The sequence below is a fragment of the Henckelia pumila genome, chromosome 4 (genome assembly GCF_033568475.1).
Source record: "Henckelia pumila isolate YLH828 chromosome 4, ASM3356847v2, whole genome shotgun sequence".
In the NCBI taxonomy this organism is placed as follows: domain Eukaryota; kingdom Viridiplantae; phylum Streptophyta; class Magnoliopsida; order Lamiales; family Gesneriaceae; genus Henckelia; species Henckelia pumila.
In genome coordinates this window covers 188,988,310-189,011,016 of record NC_133123.1, presented here as the reverse complement: position 1 = coordinate 189,011,016, position 22,707 = coordinate 188,988,310, and positions in this window count along the sequence as shown.

Here is a 22,707-nt window from a genome sequence, read left to right as displayed (position 1 = left end):
GTGAACCAATTGTCACTATTCTCGATAATTATGATGCAATTAAGGCTGTGATGTATTGACTCACCAAGGCGATATGTTTCTTTTGTGTAATCGAGATATTACTTTTGGTAATAGTGATTAATTACACATTTGGAAGATAGTGAATCTTTATGAAATTTTCATAAGTGGAAAGTTTATAATTTGTTTCCAAGTTTTGGGAGAGTTCTCAGCATGCCTTTGGGATTACTCTCAGTAAGAGTACATTCGTTCATAAGGAGATTGATGATCATTCAGGGTATAATATCTAAATTTTGAGAAACAAAGTGTTATTTCTCAGAGTATTTTTAGAACAGTTTAACCAGGAAAGATATCTCTAGAGTTAATTGGTCTAATTGGGTTATTGAAAAATAAAATGAGATATAAATCAAGCAAGTATTCCAGTTATGTGGATAGTATCCACAATGTATTCTACGTATCATTGTTAAGATAATTCATGATAAGTTTTACATCGTACGATTATCCAAGGTACAGTGGATACAGGTTTGACTTAAGTGGATAGATCTGTGCGTATTCCAGGTCATTAGTATAAGGTATTACGCAACAATATCATTTTTCTTGTTCTAGTTCAATGGCAGTGTCAAGGCACTAAAAAAACCACTTGGGAACTTAATAGTTGTATGCGTATAGAATATCTAGAAGTATTTTTTAAAAGTGTTGCATTTTAGTTGTATCTTGTAAAATATTGAGTTTGAATAAAGATGTTAATTCAGTTATTAATTGCATTCAATACTTAACATTGTTCGAGGACGAAATAAAAGATGTTTATTCAGTTTTCTTTCATCTTGATTTTCAGGTACTTTCTGTTGTACATGCATAGCACTCGACCATCCAAGGATCTCGTTCCACTTGACTTGGAGATCGAATGCATGCTCAGCAAAATTCGGATAGCTAGGCGAGCTATCAATCTTGAGCTTGAGTCAGAATCTGAATCAGAGAAAGAAATGGCGGATAATAGAATTGTTCTCGACCTTAGCATAGTTCTCCCTGCTACTGAGGCGAACAAATTTGAGTTGAAATATAGTAGCCCGTTTTTATTTTATAAGATTAAGTTGTTAATCATGTTTAGATTTAATAAAACATGATTAAGGGATTTTAATATGATCAAACGGACCAAGAAATTGGGTCCAGAATGACCGTGAAATGCTTAATGAGCTTATTGGGCTCGGGCAGTTCGGAGAGTCCGAACTCAAGGGGTTTCGGAGGTACAATTGGGTTCGGAGTCAGAGTGACATCAGACGATCCGATCAAGGGATCGGAGGGTACGAACTCACCCAGGGACAGGTGTCCAAGTCTCGGGTAGAAGATGGCGTCATTGCTTACGTCACATGGCCGGATCGGACGATCCGATGTGTAGGATCGTACCGTCCGTTGTGTTACCAAGACAAGTGGCAAGGAGAGTTGTACAAGTGTGTATTTCGCACTAATTTACATTACATTAGTGCATCACATTATATTTTCACTATTGTCACCTAGTTTAGTAAGATTCGTTTTCCGAACTAACTTCTAGGAGCTCTTATTCATCTAGGAAGCAGAGAAAAATCTAGTTAAGAAAACTAGCATTTTCTTAACCTCATCACGTTAACAACAATATTTTTGAGAGTGTGTATTCACCTTTCTCCTCTACACACACATCCGATCTTCAATAGTCATCAAACGACAATGTTTGATGACCACCCTCTCTTAATTGTTTTTTAAAAAATTTGTTTTTATTTTAATTTGGTTTATAAAATTATGTTTTCTTAATTTTTAGTTTGTTGAATTAATTAATTCCAATGTAATGAATAAAAATAATAATTGCTCTCGATATATCAAAGTTTTAACATGTATAATTAGCATATTGATTATACAGAAATTTCGGTGTGATATCAATATATACTGTTTAAACTGAAAACTTAAATATTTTATAATTTATAAATTTATTATTTAAAAATATTATATATTTGTTATTTATATATATTATTTTTGTATTTAAGCATATGCTAAATTTTCAATTTCATATCGTTGTCGTATAGAAAAAATCGGTATATAACGAAATTAATTACTAGTTTAACTTAAAAATTAAATTTTAAAACAAAAAAATTAAAAGATATATTAAAAATAATTATATATTAATTTATTGTTAAATTTATTTTATATGAAATCATATTTACATTTATAAAGTTAAATTAATATTTTTAAAATTACATATTATTATATTAATAATAATATTTTTATTTGGTATGATAAGAGTATCAAAGTTAAAAATTTTGGTACATCTCGAAATAACAAAAAATATATAGATAAAAATATATAATTCTTTAAAACAATATATTTATAATTTAAAAAATATCTAATTTTCAAAAAAAATTATTTAAAAAATATGTAAGTCTGTTTCAGTATAGAAATGTATATATCGATGATACGTTCCGAAATTTCAGCATTATAAATATGAAAGTTATACATATAAAAAATTTTGATGCCAACCGTTATTATTTTTATCTGAATTTCGGTACAATCCATGCTAATTATATATAACAAAAATTTAATATATCGAAACTAATTATTATTTTAATTGATTTTATTTTAATTAATAAATTCAACAAACCTAAATTAATTAATAATTTCAACAAACCAAAATTTAGAACTTGTGTTTTTTAATTAGCAAAAGAACCAAATTTTTAACCAAAAAAATCCAAATTAAAATAAAAGACAATTTTTTTTTTAAAAAAAAAGAAAATTAAAAAGAAAGGCCCCACGGCATGGTGTGCGGTTTTCTCTGGGATAAAACTCAAATACGTCCTCAAAGTTTCCTAACTTTACCAAAAATATACTAACACTTTATTCGTTCATAATTATGTCCCTTATTTAAAAAATAGTTTCATTAATATGTCCCCCAAACTAAAAATTTCCTATAATACCCTTATTTTAACAATTATAACTAATCTTTCTTTTGGGCTCAAATAATGGTATCAGAGCCTAGGTAATTTTATTCATACTTTATATTATTCATTAAATAATACTTTTCTTTGTTGAGGAAGAGATTTTCAACAAACATGGATTCAAAAAAGAGTTTGAAGCAGAAGGATTTCATTTATATGAAATCCCATAAACAAGTGAATCTATTTAAAATAGATTCTTTACAACAGAACTTAAAGAGACTTAGGTCTTTTATACTCTCTGAAGAGATTAAGAAATATGATTTCTAATTCTCAATTTCTAGAGATCACACCATATTCCTCTAAACTCTCTGGAGATCTTAAAGAAATTCAAAAGACGGTACAATATTACAGTAATCAGTTGTATGAAATACCTCGGCAGATTGGAGAAATACTTAAAAAACAAGAAGAAATTCTTGTAACTCTAAAGGATCTTCAAACTAAAATCATAAATCTAGAACATACTTCTGGTTCTAGAAAGGGAAAAACAGGTGGAAGGTTACCATTCTCGTTTGGTACCGAACCTCTGTTACATCAGAAAGGTAAAACCAAAATGGTTCAAAAACCTTTAACTGATGATGTATTGATGATTAATCTTATAAAGGCAGTATCAAATAAAAACATTATCTGATTACTACTTTAGAAAGATTAAATCTCTATGATCTACAAGATCTTGCGGATTTTTTTTCGAATCTTAAAGTAGTAGATCTAAAAATGAATTCCCCTGAGGGTGAACAACCCATAGGGAATCCCCCGAGATATGTGGTTAAAACAGAAGAACCACGTAGTGAGCTCCATGTTGGAGAAAATTCACATCCAGCTGGAACCAAATCAAGAAGGAGTAATATACCAATACATCATACTCCTTATGGAAAAACTGTTTTAAACCCGATACATCCTTATGGGGTTATGTTAAACCTGGATATTCTGGACTTCAAAAATAGGGAAGATCTCATAGATGATTGGACATTAGCCATGATAATAGCAGCAGGAACTTTAGATCTCAATAAAGAAGGATTTATCAAACTTCTGGAAATGAGTCTAATGGGATCTGTCAAGATAGCTTGGGAAATGACCATGCTAGAAACCAAGGAATCAATCTTAGCAGGATAATCACTTAGCGAGATTGGAGGAAGAACGGCCACCCTTTTTAAAGAACAATTCATAGGGGTAGACTATTTCAATAATCAAGATACAGTGAAAAAGATAAGATATACTCAAGCTCTGTATTGCCTCGAGTTACATGATATCTGTTTAGCGGATGAATATATTATGTTATTCACCAAATACAGATGGAATTTGGGAGTTGAAGAAAATGTATCCATTCAGCTATTTTTCGCTAAAATTCCAAGCCCCTGGAGAGAAATGCTGATAAAAGAATATGTTCCAGGTAATCTTGATACATTTACAAGACGCGCCTCCTTTTTGAAAGGAAAATTGGCGGAATGGTGCCATATGGCAGCATTACAGAAGAACTACAAGAAAATAAGGGGTATTAATAAACATACTCCTCTATGTTGTAGAGAAAATGATCTCCCTACGGTTATAGGGATTAAATCACAGGGATTTAAAAGGAAGAAATTCATAAATAATCCCTACAATAAAAGAATGAAAAATTCTTGGAAACCAAGAACATTTTGGTCCAAACAAAAGGCCAGATCCTATAAATCAGGTAGAAGAAGTGGACCTACAAGAACATCTCCCGCAACAAACTTATCACAAGGCAGGGGAAGAACACCATCTAGAAGAACTTTCAGAAGAACTCATACGAGAGCAAGTGAAAGTTTCAAGGATTGCAACTGCTGGACATGTGGAGCAAGAGGACATATATCTACAAACTGTCCAGAAAATGAGAAAAAGAGAGTTAAACTCTTTGAAGCAACACCAGATATGGATGATGCGGTCTTCTTTCAAGATCTAGTCCAAGTATATCAATTTGAGGATATCCCCTCAGATGAAAGTATATACAAAGAAGAGATATTGTTTAGCTAAGGTGAATCTGAAGATGAATCAGAATCAGAATCAGATAAAAAAGAAGTGTTTCGACACGAAACACATGAGAGTTTGGCTGGATTTTTTAGTCAAACCACGATATCTCATAATATGGTCCAAAGGATTATGAGAGAAAATCCAACATTACAGAAGTACCAAGGATTTTCGGCAGGACAAGTAGAAAGTCTTAGGAAACCTAGGGCTTAGACAAAGAAGACATCATTTGATTTACAAAGTATCCAGAAGGGAAATGGCAATCCCGATGGAGTTAACAAGTAAACAAATAGAGATGCAGTTATTTCCTTTTGAAGAAGTAAGAGAGGAATTGCAAAAGCTGAAAAGTGAGGTAGCAAGAACGATGTCTTGGATTCATATTAGAGCAATCCAAATAATGATCAAGGCAACTTTTAAAGAAGGAATAGATTCACCCATAGATATCGTAGTATGTGATAAAAGAATGGGGAATATCCAAGATGCTGTTCTGGGTACGATCTCAGGAAATCTATGTGCAGGAAAAATTGTAGGAGTTATTTATCCAAGAATAGCCTACAATTTAGCTGATAGAGAATTTAGTCGAGCATTGACGTTGCATCAAAACTTCAAGGAAAAAAGATTAATGAAGGAAGGTAATAGACCATATTCTATTATTTATCAAATTTCATATGCTCTTTCTAATACGCACCATTCTGAATTATTTATTAGAAATGATTTTATTGAATTTCCAGAAATCTTTGGGAAAGTTGCTCAAGCAATATACCCGGAAAGAATCGAGTTTCCTTTAATTCAGGAAACATACATTCAAACACAAGATAAACTGGTTCTATACAGAGATCTTAAAATAGAACCCCGAAGGTTATCTTTTCAAGGTGACCGAATGACAAGTCGAAGGTGGGAAAAATCTCCTATTCAGGAAATTCCACCAGAAGAAAAGGAGTTTTCAATAATAGGAAAACTTTGATCTCTAGAAGGATGGAAAGAAGTCAAAATAGTATTCGAAATTACAAGTCATAGGAACCAATTTCCTTGTAACTCGATTTACTATTTAGAGCAGCAGGTAACCGGAATTTACCAAGGATTAATAAATATTGGAGAATTGGAAGTTCAAATCTGTGGAATTCCAGGAAAAGAAGTGGATTAGCTCATTCTTGGCCTAGAGTTTCTGGAGGACCATAAACCATGGAAACGCCTTGAAAAAGGAATAGAGTTTATGGCAAAAGAAAAGACTTGGAGGATTCAATAATAATTCTACGAGATGGAAAACCAAGAGAATTGGATAAGGGACAATCCCTTAATCAGATTCGAAAACTCTGTTTACAAACAGAGGAAGAAGCAACTGTTAAAACTAGTAAGTCATGAACATGATTTACTAGAACGCATTGAAGAAGTAGAAATGAGTAACCATACTCTACCTTATGAGGCCTTAATAAAACTAAAGGTGAATAGTCTTAATCGGATTACTGAGTTACAACACAGTCTGTTAAAAATGACGGGGCCATTTAGTAATCCCTTTAAAAAATGACAAAAAGTCCTTTCTCCATATACATTCCGATAGGGATGCTGTATGAACAATATAAGGCTGAATACTTTGCAGCTTATATCCCTTTATATTGCAAGTTATAGTGATTAAAAATCAACTGGCAAGCGCACCAGGTAAAATTATAATATAGTGGACAAAGGTCCAGATGTCGAACCCACAGGGACTGTATATATATGAATACCAAAATGTATTTATTTCTACTTAATCTAGACTAATCAAAAAGAAAGATTTCAGATTTTAAACTAATAATTAAAATTGCAAATAAAATAAACTTAATTAAAATGTAGCAGAAAAAATTTGGATTAATTCAAATGTGGGAAAAGTTCGATAAAGGACTCACTTAGGTACCAGACAATTCATGTAACAAGCAGTCGATCTAAGACATCAGACTTAATCTTAATTCATGGGAATTTTTCTAATTTGTTCGAAGGCCTATTTCTAGAACAATCAAACCTATTCAAATATTGATGAACTAATATTTCGTAATTCTAATCAAATTTGAATGCATGAATAACCGTGAAAATTCAGTTTACACCCAAACCGCATAATGAAACCGAATTTTATTTCTAGTCAGTTTTACACTATGTTGAATATCAAAGTGATCGAAATCGAAACCTCCTCTGTCGACTTGAAATCTATTAACAAGCAAGCAAATAACTGGCCAAGAAATTTGCAAGACAAATATGAATTCGATAATCAATAAAATCAAATCAAGTCTAAAAATCTCAAATAAACAAACGAGTTTTTACATAAATTGTCTGGCCCAATCACGTGGCCTTGATCGAAAAAGAAAACTACTCAATAAATAAATTCATGATCAAACAAGGTTTTTAATCATGAAAAGTAAAAATAAAATCAAAGAAAAGAAAAGAAAAGAATAAGAAAATCTCCCAAGAAGTAGCAGTAGCCGCCTCTGCATTGTGTTCTCTCTGCTGCGATCCGGAACCCCTTCTCACGTCTGAATAAGTTCCTTAAATACGAGTTTAAAAAGCCCATGAAAAATAGCCCGTAAAATAAGACTTTTAATTTCCGAAATTCTGATTTTTTTTTTATTCCGAACGTCGCGCTAGAGCGAGCACCGCCTCTCGCTCGAGCGAGAGACTCTCTGTTCCGAGGATTTTTGCTCCCGTCTCGCTCGCTCGAGCGAGCGCAAACTCTCGCTCGAGCGAGCATGTTTCTGCCCAAAAAACTAACACAACACAGATATCATGCGCGGTTCCCCTCATTCCTTTCGCGATAGCGCTTCACCTAGCGCTAAACACCATCTTCTAAGCGTGTTAGCACTCTTCCTAGTGCCAAACTCATGTGCAATCGCGCTACAACACTCACCATCAGCGCAACTTTTAACCTACTCCGAGCGGCAAATTTGAAAAATTCATATCTTGAATTCTAGCCGTCGGATTGACATGAAATTTGGACAGCAGCTTCAAAACATCTTGATCTAAGTTCTGAATAGTGGAGATTGGATTTGGATCTTTCTAAAATTAAATATGATTTTTCGATCAAGGCTGCTCCGTAATTAACTCTTCAAAAATCCATTTTTCTACAAAATTAACCGGGAGAGTGAAATACACACACATGAACTAAAACACATAAAAACACATAAAAACAATATGAATGCACATAAAAATATATATAAAAATATCACAAACTAATGCATACAAAATGCACTTATCAACACCCACATACTCAACTCTTGCTCGCCCTCGAGCAAGACATGCAAAAACAAAATGCAAACAAAAACATAAGTAAGGACGATTCATAAATGTGCAAAGCCTCCGAGAAGTTCAATCACAAAACCAAAAACACAGACATGCTCTCAACTTTTCATAATACACTTTCGATTTAACGTGAACGTGTGTGTGTGACATGTCATTCCAGTTTCATGCAACTTAGACCGAATTCGTCTCAAATCTGCTTAGCGACCTATAACAAATCAGTGCAAGATTCACTTTTCAAGTGCCCATTCCTTCCAACAACCTCTAGACATACCCACCTCCCTTGAGATAATGAATTACACACCTCCGGATTTTGCACCCGGTATTGCTTTAGCCCCAATAATTACCCGCTGACTTAGCTATAACTGGCTAGGATACGAAAAATCATTCTATTTTTTCTTTCTAATCCCCTCGTCTATAGCCCGGATGGAGCATCAATCCCATTTAATCCGCATACTTAGCCTTAAATTTAATTTTTTTATAGGATTTTAATCCTTTCAAGGCCCGGATGGAATTGAATAAATTTTTTTTTCTCTAGGTGCGCCCAAGATCATAAGTATCTTACTAGAGCCTCATCAAAATTCATAGAGCACAATCAAGATCCACAAACCACCTATTGCCGTGCAATGGTCAAACAAACAGAAACTTCATCAAATCTTTCGCTACAATTCACTGGTCTAACATTAGTGCTTAAAAATATTCACGGTTTAACCTACAGTTTCTCATGTCAAGTCAAGAGCAAAATTTTTCAAAAATCCAATTTTTTCAAATAAACTTCATCATCATTGGCTATTATGACTCATCCAACTTATGCAAGACAACACAAATGAACAAAAACAAACAATATGAAAACAAACACGAAACATGACAGATGCAACACAAATACATAGATAATGCAATACTAGTCTACCCCCCCCCCCCCCCATACTTATCCAAAGCATTGCCCTCAATGCTCCAGAACAAAAAATAGAATGCAAGACAAACAAAAACACAATGAAAACAAAAATAAAACTCCCCTGGTTTTCGATGCATCCTCTTCCTTCTTGACAGTATCCTTTGGGATGGTATCAAAAGTCTAGATTTATCGACGGACACGGCAAACTGGCATGGGAAAGAAACAAAAATCAAATAAAAACAAAAAAAAAACAAAATAAAAGGCAAAAACAAAAACACTGGGTTGCCTCCCAGTCAGCGCTAAATTTATAGTCTATAGCCCGACTATACTCCTCTCTTGAGTGGCGAAATTCAAAGTGGTTTATCCACTGTCTTTGAAAAACTCAGGTCAGTCCTGCACTTGCATGCCACACCATTAAAGAAATTGTGCAAGAGACTAATTCCTGCAGAGAGCTGCACCTGTTGACATGCATCACCAATAACACCAATAAAATTAACATCAGAGCGAGATTTTAAAATTGGGCTCTCAGGAGCCGACTTAATCATTTTAAATACCACTTGCTCATCGTTCAGTCTTAACACCAACTCTCATCTCTCAACATCAATTAACGCCCTACTAGCAGCAAGAAAAAGGCGTCCTAAAATCAACGGAACCTCTAAATCCTCCTCCATGTCAAGAATAACAAAATCTACAGGATAAATTAAATTATCTATCTTCACTAGGACATTCTCTACGATCCCTCTCGGATATTTAATAGAACTATCAGCAAATTTGTGAGAGATAGCAGCAGGATAAATATTTTTTATGCCTAATTTTCGAGCAATAGAATATGGCATTAAATTTATGCTCGACCCTAGATCACACAAAACATTTTCAAAAGATAGACTTCCAATTTCACAGAGTATAGAAAAACTCCCTGGATCTTGAGATGTTGTTGGAAACTTCTTTTTCAGCACTGCCGAGCACTCCTCATACATTGTGACTTGCGTTATATCATTCAATTTCTTTTTATTTTTCAGCAAGTCTTTCAGAAACTTTGCATATCTCGGCATCTGAGCTAATGCATCTGCAAAAGAAATGTTAATATGCAGTTTCTTGAAAATTTCAAGAAACTTTTTAAATTGAGATTCAAACAACAGTTGCTTAGCTCTATGGGAAAAAGGTAGAGTAGATATATCAACATTATCATTAACTTCAAATTTTGAAGTCTTACCTTTCTTACCTGTCTTGGAGGAATTTTCAGCACGCACCTCCTCCTTCTTCTCTGAATTTTTCGCCCCTTCCATCATCTTTTCTTTGTCCGTCTTCTGCTCAAGTGCTTCAGACTGTTCAGATTGTGATCTCGTCACTACCATAATTGCATTCACGCCTTTGGGATTTGGTTCAGTGTTGCTAGGTAACGATCCAGTAGGCCGGGTTGATAATTGGGTTGCGATCTGACTCATCTGAACTTCTAATTTCTACAGCATACTTTCCTGATTCTGTAAGCGAGCCTCAGTACCAGCCACATATTTCATCATGATCTCCTCAAAACTCGGCTTCTTCTCTTCTTGCTTGGCCTGCCAGTTCTGACTGTAGTTGTTGTTTGAGTTGTATGTCTGCCTTCCTTGATTGCCCATAAAATTCACAGCCTCAACTTCAAACAACTTCTGGTCTTGTTGCATATTCCCTTGTGCTTGATTGACCAGCGCTGATTTCATGAGTGCCACTTGGTATGTCAGCGCGTCAATCTTCGCATTCAGAGCCATCAAAGCATCGACCTCTAGAACTCCAGCCCTCTTCTCTCTCTTCACATCCGGCCACCCAATGTTACTCTCTGCCATGTTGCCAATGATCTCCCTGGCTTCAGCTGGCGTCTTCCTGAACAAACATCCTTAGCCGCAGCATCCAGCATAGATCGAACCGAATGATCGGATCCATTGTAGAACGTCTGAGTCTGCTGGCTTTGAGATAAGTTATGCTGAGGGCACATCCTCAACATCTTCTTGAATCTGGTCATGCCGCATGTAAAGATTCACCTTCCTTTTGCTTGAATGAGATAATATCTGAAAATAACTTTGCCATCTTCGTAGGAGGGAAATACTTGTTCAGAAAGGTCTGAACAAGTTGGTTCCATGTAGTGATGGAACCCGCAGGCAAATCATCTAGCCATGCAACAGCTTCGCCTTGAAGAGAGAATGGGAATAACCGCAGTCGCACTGCATCAGATGTTACCCCATTAACCTTGAACGTGTCGCAGATCGATAGAAAACGCTCCAGATGAGCGTATGGGTCTTCCACAGATGTGCCCCCAAACGTTGCTTGCAGTTGGATCAGCTGAATAGTAGAGGGCTTCAGCTCAAAATTGTTTGCCTCAACAGTGGGGCGAACGATGCTAGATCCATAGCCTTCAGTTGGTGGACGGATTAAATCAAGAACAGTACGGTTGTCTGCCATCTATCCTAGCACCTGAAAGTTACAAAGAAAAGAGAGTAATTCAGAATTTAATAAAAAATTAAAATAAATTCTAATCTCAAGAGAAACAAAAATTCTGATATCAAAACAGTCTCCGGCAACGGCGCCAAAAACTTGACCGGCTAAATCGGTGTGATTAAAAATCAACTGGCAAGTGCACCAGGTCAAATTATAATATAGTGGACAAAGGTCCAGATGTCGAACCCACAGGGACTGTATATATATATGAATACCAAAATATATTTATTTGTACTTAATCTAGACTAATCAAAAAGAAAGATTTTAGATTTTAAACCAATAATTAAAATTGCAAATAAAATAAACTTAATTAAAACGCAGCAGAAAAAATTTGGATTAATTCAAATTTGGGAAAAGTTCGATCAAGGACTCACGTAGGTACCAGACAATTCATGTAACAAGCAGTCGATCTAAGACATCATACTTAATCTTAATTCACGGGAATTTTCCTAATTTGTTCGAAGGACTATTTTTAGAACAATCAAACCTATTCAAATATTGATGAACTAATCTTTCATAATTCTAATCAAATTTGAATGCATGAATAACCGTGAAAATTCAGTTTACACCCAAACCGCATAATGAAACCGAATTCTATTTCTAGTCAGTTTTACACTATGTTGAATATCAAAGTGATCGAATTCGAAAACTCCTCTGTCGACTTGGAATCGATTAACAAGCAAGCAAATAACTGGCCAAGAAATTTGCAAGACAAATATAAATTTGATAATCAATAAAATCAAATCAAGTCTAAAAATTTTAAATAAACAAACGAGTTTCTACATATATTGTCTGTCCCAATCACATGGCCTTGATCCAAAAAGAAAACTACTCAATAAATAAATTCATGATCAAACAAGGTTTTTAATCATGAAAAATAAAAATAAAATCAAAGAAAAGAAAAGAATAAGAAAATCTCCCAAGAAGTAGCAGTAGCCGCCTCTGCGTTGTGTTCTCTCTGCTGCGATCCGGAACCCCTTCTCACGTCTGAATAAGTCCCTTAAATACGAGTTTAAAAAGCCCATGAAAAATAGCCCATCAAATAAGACTTTTTAATTTCCAAAATTCTGATTTTTTTTTGATTCCGGACGTCGCGCTCGAGCGAGCACCGCCTCTCGCTCGAGCGAGAGACTCTCTGTTCCAAGGATTTTTGCTCCCGTCTCGCTCGCTCGAGCGAGCGCAAACTCTCGCTCGAGCGAGCATGTTTCTGCCCGAAAAACTAATACAGCACAGACATCATGCGCGGTTCCCCTCATTCCTTGCGCGATAGCGCTAGGTGGCGCTAAAAACCATCTTCTAAGCGCGTTAGCACTCTTCCTAGCGCCAAACTCAAGTGCAATCGCGCTACAACACTCACCATCAGCGCAACTTTCAACCTGCTCCGAGCGACAAATTTGAAAAATTCATATCTTGAGTTCTAGCCGTCGGATTGACCTAAAATTTGAACAGCAGCTTCAAAACATCTTGATCTTCATTCTGAACAGTGGAGATTGGATTTGTAACTTTCTAAAATTATATATGATTTTTCGATCAAGTCTGCTCCGTAATTAACTCTTCAAAAATCCATTTTTCTACAAAATTAACCAGGAGAGTGAAATACACACACATGAACTAAAACACATAAAAACACATAAAAACAATATGAATGCACACAAAAATATATATACAAATATCACAAACTAATGCATACAAAATGCACTTATCAAGATCCTTATGGGAGGAGCAGGTAAAACACCTTGGTACAAGGTAAAGACACCACCAATCTATTTCCATGATACAGGAGCTGATATCCTGTTAGAAAATAACTTATTACAAATGTTTAATAAGTACACACAAGACAATGAGTCAAGAAGACTTATGTTCACTATAATTTGTGATCATAAAATTTTTGTTCAACGACTCAAGGTTGATTTTTATCGACAATTACCGATAATATTTTGCAGCCAGCGTGGTGATAAAAGACAACTTTTTCACCCAAAAAATGAAAGATCCAAGAAGGTTTGGAGAAACCATGTTGAAATAACAATAAAGCAAGAACTCCAAACAGAGGATATGAAGCTTCTCAAGGTAACTCTAAATCACAGAGATATAGAGTTAGAAAATAAGGTATCCCTTGAAGATGTCAAAAAGAGGCTCAAAGAAAGTTACAACGAGCATCCTTTGGCATGGTGGGATAGAAATCAACTCAAAGTCAGTCTTACTCTAAATGAAGGCAAAGAGTATGAATTCGTCAGATACAAGCCTATCCCAATGAACATAACAGATCAAAGGGATATGAGAATGATTATCAAGGAACATTTGGACCTTGGTCTAATCAAAGAAGGAGTCTCACCATATAGCAGCCCAGGTTTTCTGGTCAGAAATCATGGTAAAATAAAAAGAGGGAAACCCAGGTTAGTTATTAACTACCAATGTATTAATAAAATCCTGTAGTTTGATGGGTACTTCATACCCAGTAGAGAACATCTAATTAGCTGTGTACGAAATGCTAGAGTGTTCTCAAAATTTGATTGTAAGTCTGGATTTTACCAGATTCGAATGGAAAAAGGCAGTAAGAAATTCACAGCCTTCTCTACTCCACAAAGACATTATATCTGGGAAGTTATGCCTATGGGATTGGCTAATGCACCCCAAATATTTCAAAGAAAGATGGATAATCTTTTTAAAGATTATTTCAACTACATGTTTGTTTATATTGATGATATTCTTATAGCATCAAAAAACATAGATGAACATATTAAACATTTAGAGATTTTCTCTAAAATTTGTACACAAGGACTGGTTTTATCTGAAAAGAAAGCAGTCATAGCAACAAGGAAAATTGAATTCCTTGGAATTGAGATTGATGAAACTGGAATAATTCTACAACCCCATATTGTGGAAAATGTAAAGAATTTTCCAGATAAACTCAAAGATGTAAAACAACACCAAAGTTTTCTAGGAGTAGTTAATTTTGCAGGGATGTTCATAAACAATCTGGCAATGTATAGAAAGGTGTTCAGTCCTTTGTTAAAAAAGGATGCAAGGTTTATATGGATCGATGACCATACTTGTAGTGACCCTGCATGGAATCACCTACTAACTGGCAACTAATAACATGCATTAAACTTAATACAGAAAAATACTTAACAGAGTAAAACGTGCGGAAACATAATCCATAAATTACATATCAGCAGAGTGAAATATATCCAAGCTTAATACTATAGTGATACAACCATATCGAAAAACTTAAAAGTAAACATTATACAGCTATATCGAATCCTGTTGTATAATTAACTCCTCAAGGCTCCTGCTCCCTAGTCCTGCCTTGAACTACCAGCTCCGTCCATCCTGCGACCTGCCCCGTGGAATAGGGTGTCCAAGATAACAACTAGGACGTGAGCGCTAACGCCCAGTACATAAACATGAGTAAACATATGTATATAATGCATGCAACATGATGACTGGTAAAGGGTCATCTAAAAAGTCATGCATAGTACCGGCGCCACATGAGTGCTGCCACCGCGCGGATCAACCTCTAGGTGCAACCACACTCGTCTAGTACACCAGAGTAGTCAGACAAACATGTCCCCGCCGTCGTGGTACTCTCAGTGATAGACTATCGAGTATAGAGTTGAGCGGCTCTATAATCAGGTATAACAAGGTATGGCTCAACGTGTATATGCACATGACATATGAATATGGAAAACGGTAAATCATATATCATGTCATATAATAATGCCAAATAAATGCAACATATAAACATGTATACTCGCTGGCAATCTCAGTCAATGTGTACGTACTTCTAGGCTAGTTCAAGTAAAGTAGGATCCTAGGTTCCAAGCCTAAATTCAAAAGTTCACCGTATCACTACAAAAGTTCTATAAGCCTTAACTAAGCTAATAAGTACTCCCAAAACTTAAATAGATTCCCGGACCATACTTTCGTCCGTCAATAGCCCTTTGAAGTCGCTAGTCCCGAATGACTATAACCACACCTTGGTTATTCCAGACCTCTAATAAAACCGATAGGGCCCTCAATGTATCGCTTACTATAGACTGAACACTCTGAATGTTTTCTTATCAAATTTAACATCCGAATGCCCCTATTTATAGGCAAATTCTGGTGCAGATCGGAAGCTTCGTTGTGCACAACGGAAGCTCCGTTCTCCGCATGCACGACACTTGTCAAAATTGGAATCTTAGTCATAGGTGCACGTCATCGGAAGCTCCGTTCTACATCGGAATCTCCGATCTCCATCGGAAGCTCCGATACTACATCGGAAGTTCCGTTCTCTCCGAAAGCTCCGATCCCCTACCGGAAGTTCCGATTGCTGAATTACCCATTTAAGCCTTGATTAGTCATGTAATTACTTAAATCGGGGTACTGGTTACTACATTCTCCCTACCTTTAGATATTTCGTCCGCAAAATAAAATCTAAAGATAAATCAAGATAACTGTTAATTGTAGGAAAATTCGATCAAAGGTAACTGATCCTGCCAAGATAAGCCAAAATCTATGACAGAAGAACGTAGCATATCCTCCAACGTACGAATCATCCGCTCTGACTGCCCGTCAGTCTCTGGATGATATGCAGTTCTCAAACTCATAGTGTTACCCAACGCCTACTGAAAACTACCCCAGAAACGTGAGGTAAATCGCGGGTCTCTATCACTAACTATGTTCACTGGAACCCCATGCAATCGCACTATCTCCTAGACATATAAGCGTGTCATGCGATCATAAGAATATTCTCGGTTGTAAGGAATGAAATGTGCTGATTTCATCAAATGGTTAACGACAACCCAGATAGAATCACACTGGCGTGATGCCATAGGCAAGTAAGTGACAAAATCCATAGTCACGTGCTCCCACTTCCATTCGGGAATATCAAGATTCTGCAGTAATCCACCTGATCGTCGGTGTTCAGTCTTGACCTGTTGACAAACCAAACATCGAGAAACAAATTGATATACGCTCCGCTTCATCCCCTTCCACCTGAATCTAGTTTGCAAGTCCTTATACATTTTCATGCTTCCAGGATGAACTGACAATCGACTCATGTGAGCTTGAGAAAGAATATCATTCCTGAGCTCTGCAACATTAGGTACAACCACTCGATTCGATAAGCACAATAAACCAACTGCCTGAAAATGGAATCCAGGTGTATTAACTCCATTGGCTAGATGTGCCAAACGCTGAGTCTTAACATCAGATATCTGAGCATCTCTGATCCGAGAATACAATGCTGGCTCAGATAAAATAGTATACAATCGAATCTCATTTCTTCCTTTCTTGTGCTTGAGCGTAAAACTCAATGAACAGCACTCTTGAATTATATGAGATAATTCATAAGTCTGAAGTGCAAAAAGTCTCACCTGCCGAATCAAGGCATCATCATTAAGATTAGCAGAACCTGGATGATATTTGATTTCACAATCATAATCCTCCAAGAGATCCATCCAGCGTCTCTGTCGCATATTCAACTCCGCCTGAGTGAATAAATATTTCAGACTCTTATGATCCGTGAATATCTCAAATTTCTCGCCATAAAGATAATGCCTCCAAATTTTGAGCGCAAATACAATGGCGGCTAACTCGAGATCATGTACTGGATAATTATTCTCATGCGTCTTCAACTATCGAGAAGCATAGGCAATAACATGTCCATGCTGTGTCATAACACATCCTAACCCCTGACCAGAGGCATCAGTATATACAACATAACCTCCTGATCCAGAAGGTAGAGCTAGCACAGGTGCAGTAGTAAGACGTCTACGCAGATCGTGAAATGACTCCTCACAATCCGAGGACCATATGAAGGTAACATCTTTCCGAGTAAGCTGAGTCAAAGGCCTGGCCAACTGTGCAAAATTCTCGATGAACCGATGGTAATAACCCGCTAGATCCAAGAAACTACGAATCTCAGCAACCGTCATCGGACGAGACCAATTCAGCACTGCCTCTATCTTACTTGGATCAACAGATATTCCTTCACTAGAAATCACATGACCGAGAAATACTACCCGATCAAGCTAGAATTCACACTTGCTTAATTTCGCATACAGCTGCTTATCTCGTAACGTCTGCAAAACAATCTTCAGATGTTGTGCATGCTCATCCTTGTCATGAGAATAAACAAGAATATCATCAATGAAGACGATGACAAATCTATCCAGATATTCCCGAAATACCTGATTCATCAGATTCATAAAGACTGCCGGTGTATTCGTCAAACCAAATGGCATTACCAGAAATTCATAATGCCCGTATCTGGTCCTAAAAGCAGTAGTAGAAATATCTGAGTCTCGTACCCGCATCTGGTGGTATCCAAATCTCATATCTATCTTAGAGTAAACAGAAGTACCCTGTAGTTGATCAAACAGATCATCAATCCTCAGTAAATCGGCGCCAGATGATAAGGTGCTCGGGATATAAGCATCGTTCCTGGTACTAAATCAATACCAAATTCAACCTCTCGAACCGGAGGAAAACCAGGAATCTCATCAGGGAATACATCAGGAAATTCGCTGACAACCGGTAACTGATCGATACCCGGACTACTCGTGGACATATCAACTGCATAAATGAGGTAGCCCTCCCCACCTGACTCAAAGACATGACATGCCTTCAGAGTCGATACAAGTGGCATCGGAGGTCGCGCACCCTCACCATAAAAGTACCAGCTATCACCCTCATCCGGATGAAACTGTACCAGACGCTGATAACAATCCACAGTAGCGTGATACAAAGTTAGCATATTTATTCCCAAAATACAATCAAAATCTGCCATTGCTAAAATCATCAGATTAGCAGACAACACATGACCCTCAAACTCTAGAAGGCAACCCATCACTAGACGCTTAGTTACTACATCCTGCTCCAGCGTAGTAGATACAACTAAATCCATATCTAATGATACATAAGTTAATCTATGTCTCTTAACAAAGCGACTAGAAATAAAGGAATGCGATTCTCCAGTATCAATTAAGACAATTGCAGGAATACAACATAAAAAAAAGGTACCTTCCAACATGCGATCGCTTCCCTCAGTAGCCTGGTCCTGAGACAGAGCAAACACCTTCCCTTGAGTCTGTGGACGGTAACCAGAAGAACTCTGTGGTGCTGGCTGCTGACGTGGAAAAGTAGAAGCCTGAGATCTAACCTGTGATCCCGATCCACTAGCAGAACCCATACGCTGAGGACAATCTCTCCGTAGATGTCCCTGCTCACCACAAATATAACAAGCACCAGTAACCTTTCGACACGAAGCTGCAGGATGCTTCCTACCACAGTGACTGCAAAACTCCTCCTTCTTCTTCTTCTTCCCGAAACGGAACGTACCTCGTGAACCACGAGAACCAGACGAAGTAGTAGTAGTAGAAGAAGACATAGGTCCAGATTGCACAACATATTGAGCCCTAGGCCCAAGAGATCCACTAGACTGTCCTGGCATCATTAGCAGTGCCCGCCTATTGTTGTTCTTTACTTGACGGCAACGGTTTACCAAAGTCTCATAAGATGTCGGATTGTCACATACGACAACTTGTGAGTAGATATCTTGATTCAGGCCTTGCAGAAAGATATCATACTTGGACGCATCACTGTCATTGATATGAGGACTGAAAGGTAGCAGATCAAGAAATTGTTGCAGATATTGATCAATAGTCATTGATCATTGCCTCAGAGTCAGCAACTCCATAGATCGTGCTTGACGAACAGCTGAAGGAAAATACAGTTTCTGAAACTGCTGACAGAACTCCCCCCAAGTCACATGTCCTCTCTCAATACGTGCCTGAGTAGCCTTGGCATTCCACCATAAGCATGCTCAATCCTCTAGAAAAAATTCTAAAACTTCCAGCTTATTCTCCTCAGTGCAATCGAAAGCTCGAAACGCACTCTCGAGTTTAGACATCCAGCCTCTTGCCTGTTCAGGATTCTCGCCTTCCACCAAGGGTTTCGGTCCTACTTGCATGAACTTATTGATAGAGTAGCGACGTCTACCCTCATGAGGACGATATCGATCATCATGATGGCGATGATGACGATGATGACCACCTCCCTGGCAAACACTACCGTGACTCTCGTCGGCCATATCCTGAAAATAATTGCACATTAAAATCCCAAATGCGCAATAATTACTCAAGACTAGACTAATCCCAAGTACTAATTCCCAAAATCTATGCATTCCCTAATACCAAAAATTTAGTGACCCTGCATGGAATCACCTACTAAATGGAAACTAATAGCATGCATTAAACTTGATACAGCAAAATACTTATCAGAGTAAAACGTACGGAAACATAATCCATAAATTACATATCAGCTTAGTAAAATATATCCAGGCTTAATACTATAGTGATACAACCATATCAAAAAACTTGAAAGTAAACATTATACAGCTATATCGAATCCTACTCTATAATTAACTCCTCAAGTCTCCTGCTCCCTAGTCCTGCCTTGAACTACCAGCTCCATCCATCATGCGACCTGCCCCATAGAATAGGGTGTCCAAGATAACAACTAGGATGTGAGCGCTAATGCCCAGTACATAAACATGAGTAAACATATATATATAATGCATGCAACATGATGACTGGTAAAGGTTCATTTTAAAAGTCATGCTCAGTACCGGTGCCACATGAGTGCTGCCACCGCGCGGATCAACCTCTAGGTGCAACCACACTCGTCTAGTACACCAGACTAGTCAGACAAACACGTCCCCACCGTCGCGGTACTCTCAGTGACAGACTATCGAGTATAGAGCTGAGCGGCTCTATAATCAGGTATACCAAGGTATAGGCTCAACGTGTATATGTACATGACATATGAATATTGAAAACGGTAAATCATATATCATGTCATATAATAATGCCAAATAAATGCAACATATAAACATGTATACTCGTTGGCAATCTCAGCCAATGTGTACGTACCTCTAGGCTAGTTCAAGTAAAGTAGGATCCTAGGTTCCAAGCCTAAATTCAAAAGTTCACCGTATCACTACACAAGTTCTATAAGCCTTAACTAACCTAATAAGTACTCCCAAAACTTAAATAGATTTCCGGACCACACCTTCTTCTGTCGATAGCCCTTTGAAGTCTCTAGTCCCGGATGACTATAACCACACATTGGTTATTCCAGAACCTCTATTATAACCGATAGGGCCCTCAATGTATCTCTTACTATAGACTGAACACTCTGAATATTTTCTTATCAAATTTAACATCCGAATGCCCCTATTTATAGGTAAATTATGGTGTAGATCGGAAGCTCCGTTGTGCACAACGGAAGCTTCGTTCTCCGCATGCACGAAACTTGTCAAAATTGGAAGCTTAGTCATAGGTGCACGTCATCGGAAGCTCCGTTCTACATTGGAAGCTTCGATACTGCATCGAAAGTTCCGTTCTCTCCAAAAGCTCCGATCCCCTACCGGAAGTTCCGATTGCTGAATTACCCATTTAAGCCTTGATTAGTCATGTAATTACTTAAATCGGGGTACGAGTTACTACAATACTAAAGGGGTGAACCAATTAAAGGAGATATGTAAGAATCTCCCAAAAATGGCTATACCCGTGGATGTAGATGATCTGGTGTTATTTAAGGATGCCAGTGACGAATTGTGGGCAGCAGTCCTTACTAAGATCACTCCGAATGGAGAAATACCATGCAGATACTGTAGCGGTCTTTTTTCAGAATCTGAGGCTATCAGATGGCATATCAATGAAAAGGAATTTTATGCAGTTAAAAGGGCTTTCGAAAAATGGCCATTATTTTTACTTGCTAAAAAATTCACTTTGAAGGTTGATAACACTCAGGTAAAAGCTTTCCTAAGAAATAAGATTGAATCTAAACCTGAGAAAGCTAGGTTATTAAGATGGAAATATTTATGTAAAAATCATATTTTTGATATTGTTATTATTAAATCTCATGAAATATTCTTGCAGATTTCTTAACAAGAGATGGAAGGCAGTGACGTGGATTCCATCATGAAAATTCAGAGGCATCTCAGGGAACATCTTGGGTTGCTTCAAACCGAGTTCAACCAGCTTGTCATAAGTGCCGATATGGCGGGCAGGTTACAACAAGCTGATCGGATCAAAGTATCCAATCGAATCACAGGATATATGCAAGCTCAAACTCAACTATGGGCTGATATTTAAGGGCCAATTATGCGTGCCATAGAAAAAACCATTGGTTTCTCAGAAACAAGAAATGTTAAAACCATTGGTTTTACAAGAACAAGAAATACAGCCATCGGTTGTAAAACAATATGTTGAGGATTCTAATACTCAAGGAACAAGCGCTAATCTATCATCAGCTTTTGATGATCTAGATAAAGCAACAATCGATGAGAATAACTCATCAAGTCAACCGTCCTTCTCGGGGGTAAAAGAGGAAGAGATCAATCTTAGGCCCAACACTGACAAGGGAAAATCTAAGATTGATACTAACCCAGCTGTCATTTATCCATTTCAAGTTTATCAACAAAGAAGGGAGAAATTAAATACAAGAAGTGAAATCAACCCAATCACTTGTAGGGTTGATGTTTCAGGCATATATCCAAGGGTTTGGCTAAAAAAACAATGTCAATCCTAAGGATGTAAAACTATGGTATGAATTTGGGACTTTAGCCTTAGTTTATACAACTTCACCAGGCTTCCAGGAAATATCACAGCTACCAAAATGGATTCAGAAAGCGGTCCAAGAAACATGGGCAAATAATTATCATTTGTCCAGAGGAGATGTGCTCGAGCTATACTTCTTTAGTGCAGCCCAGAACCAACAGGGAAAGGATCACACGAGCCTTTTCATTTCATCAAGCTAAGGAAACCTGACATTAATAATCAAAGATTTATCAAGGATCCTATATCTGAAGAAATACCATTGGTGTCCACTTTTGGAGAAAATGAAATTTCAACCATAAGGGCATGGGGTATTTGGGTTTGTCTCACCGAGATGGGTAAGGTCAAGTTTCCGTTCAAATTTTATCAAAATTCTGTGAACGGATCATTCTTGTTAAACAAAATGACAGGAAAAAATACGGCTTTTGCGGAAGAACTCTTCGAAAAGAAGAGGAAATTTTTGTGGAACAACAAGCTGCCAGGGAGTAAAGAAAATCGCCGAAAATTTTGTAACATGCCGAGAATGTTCAAACCA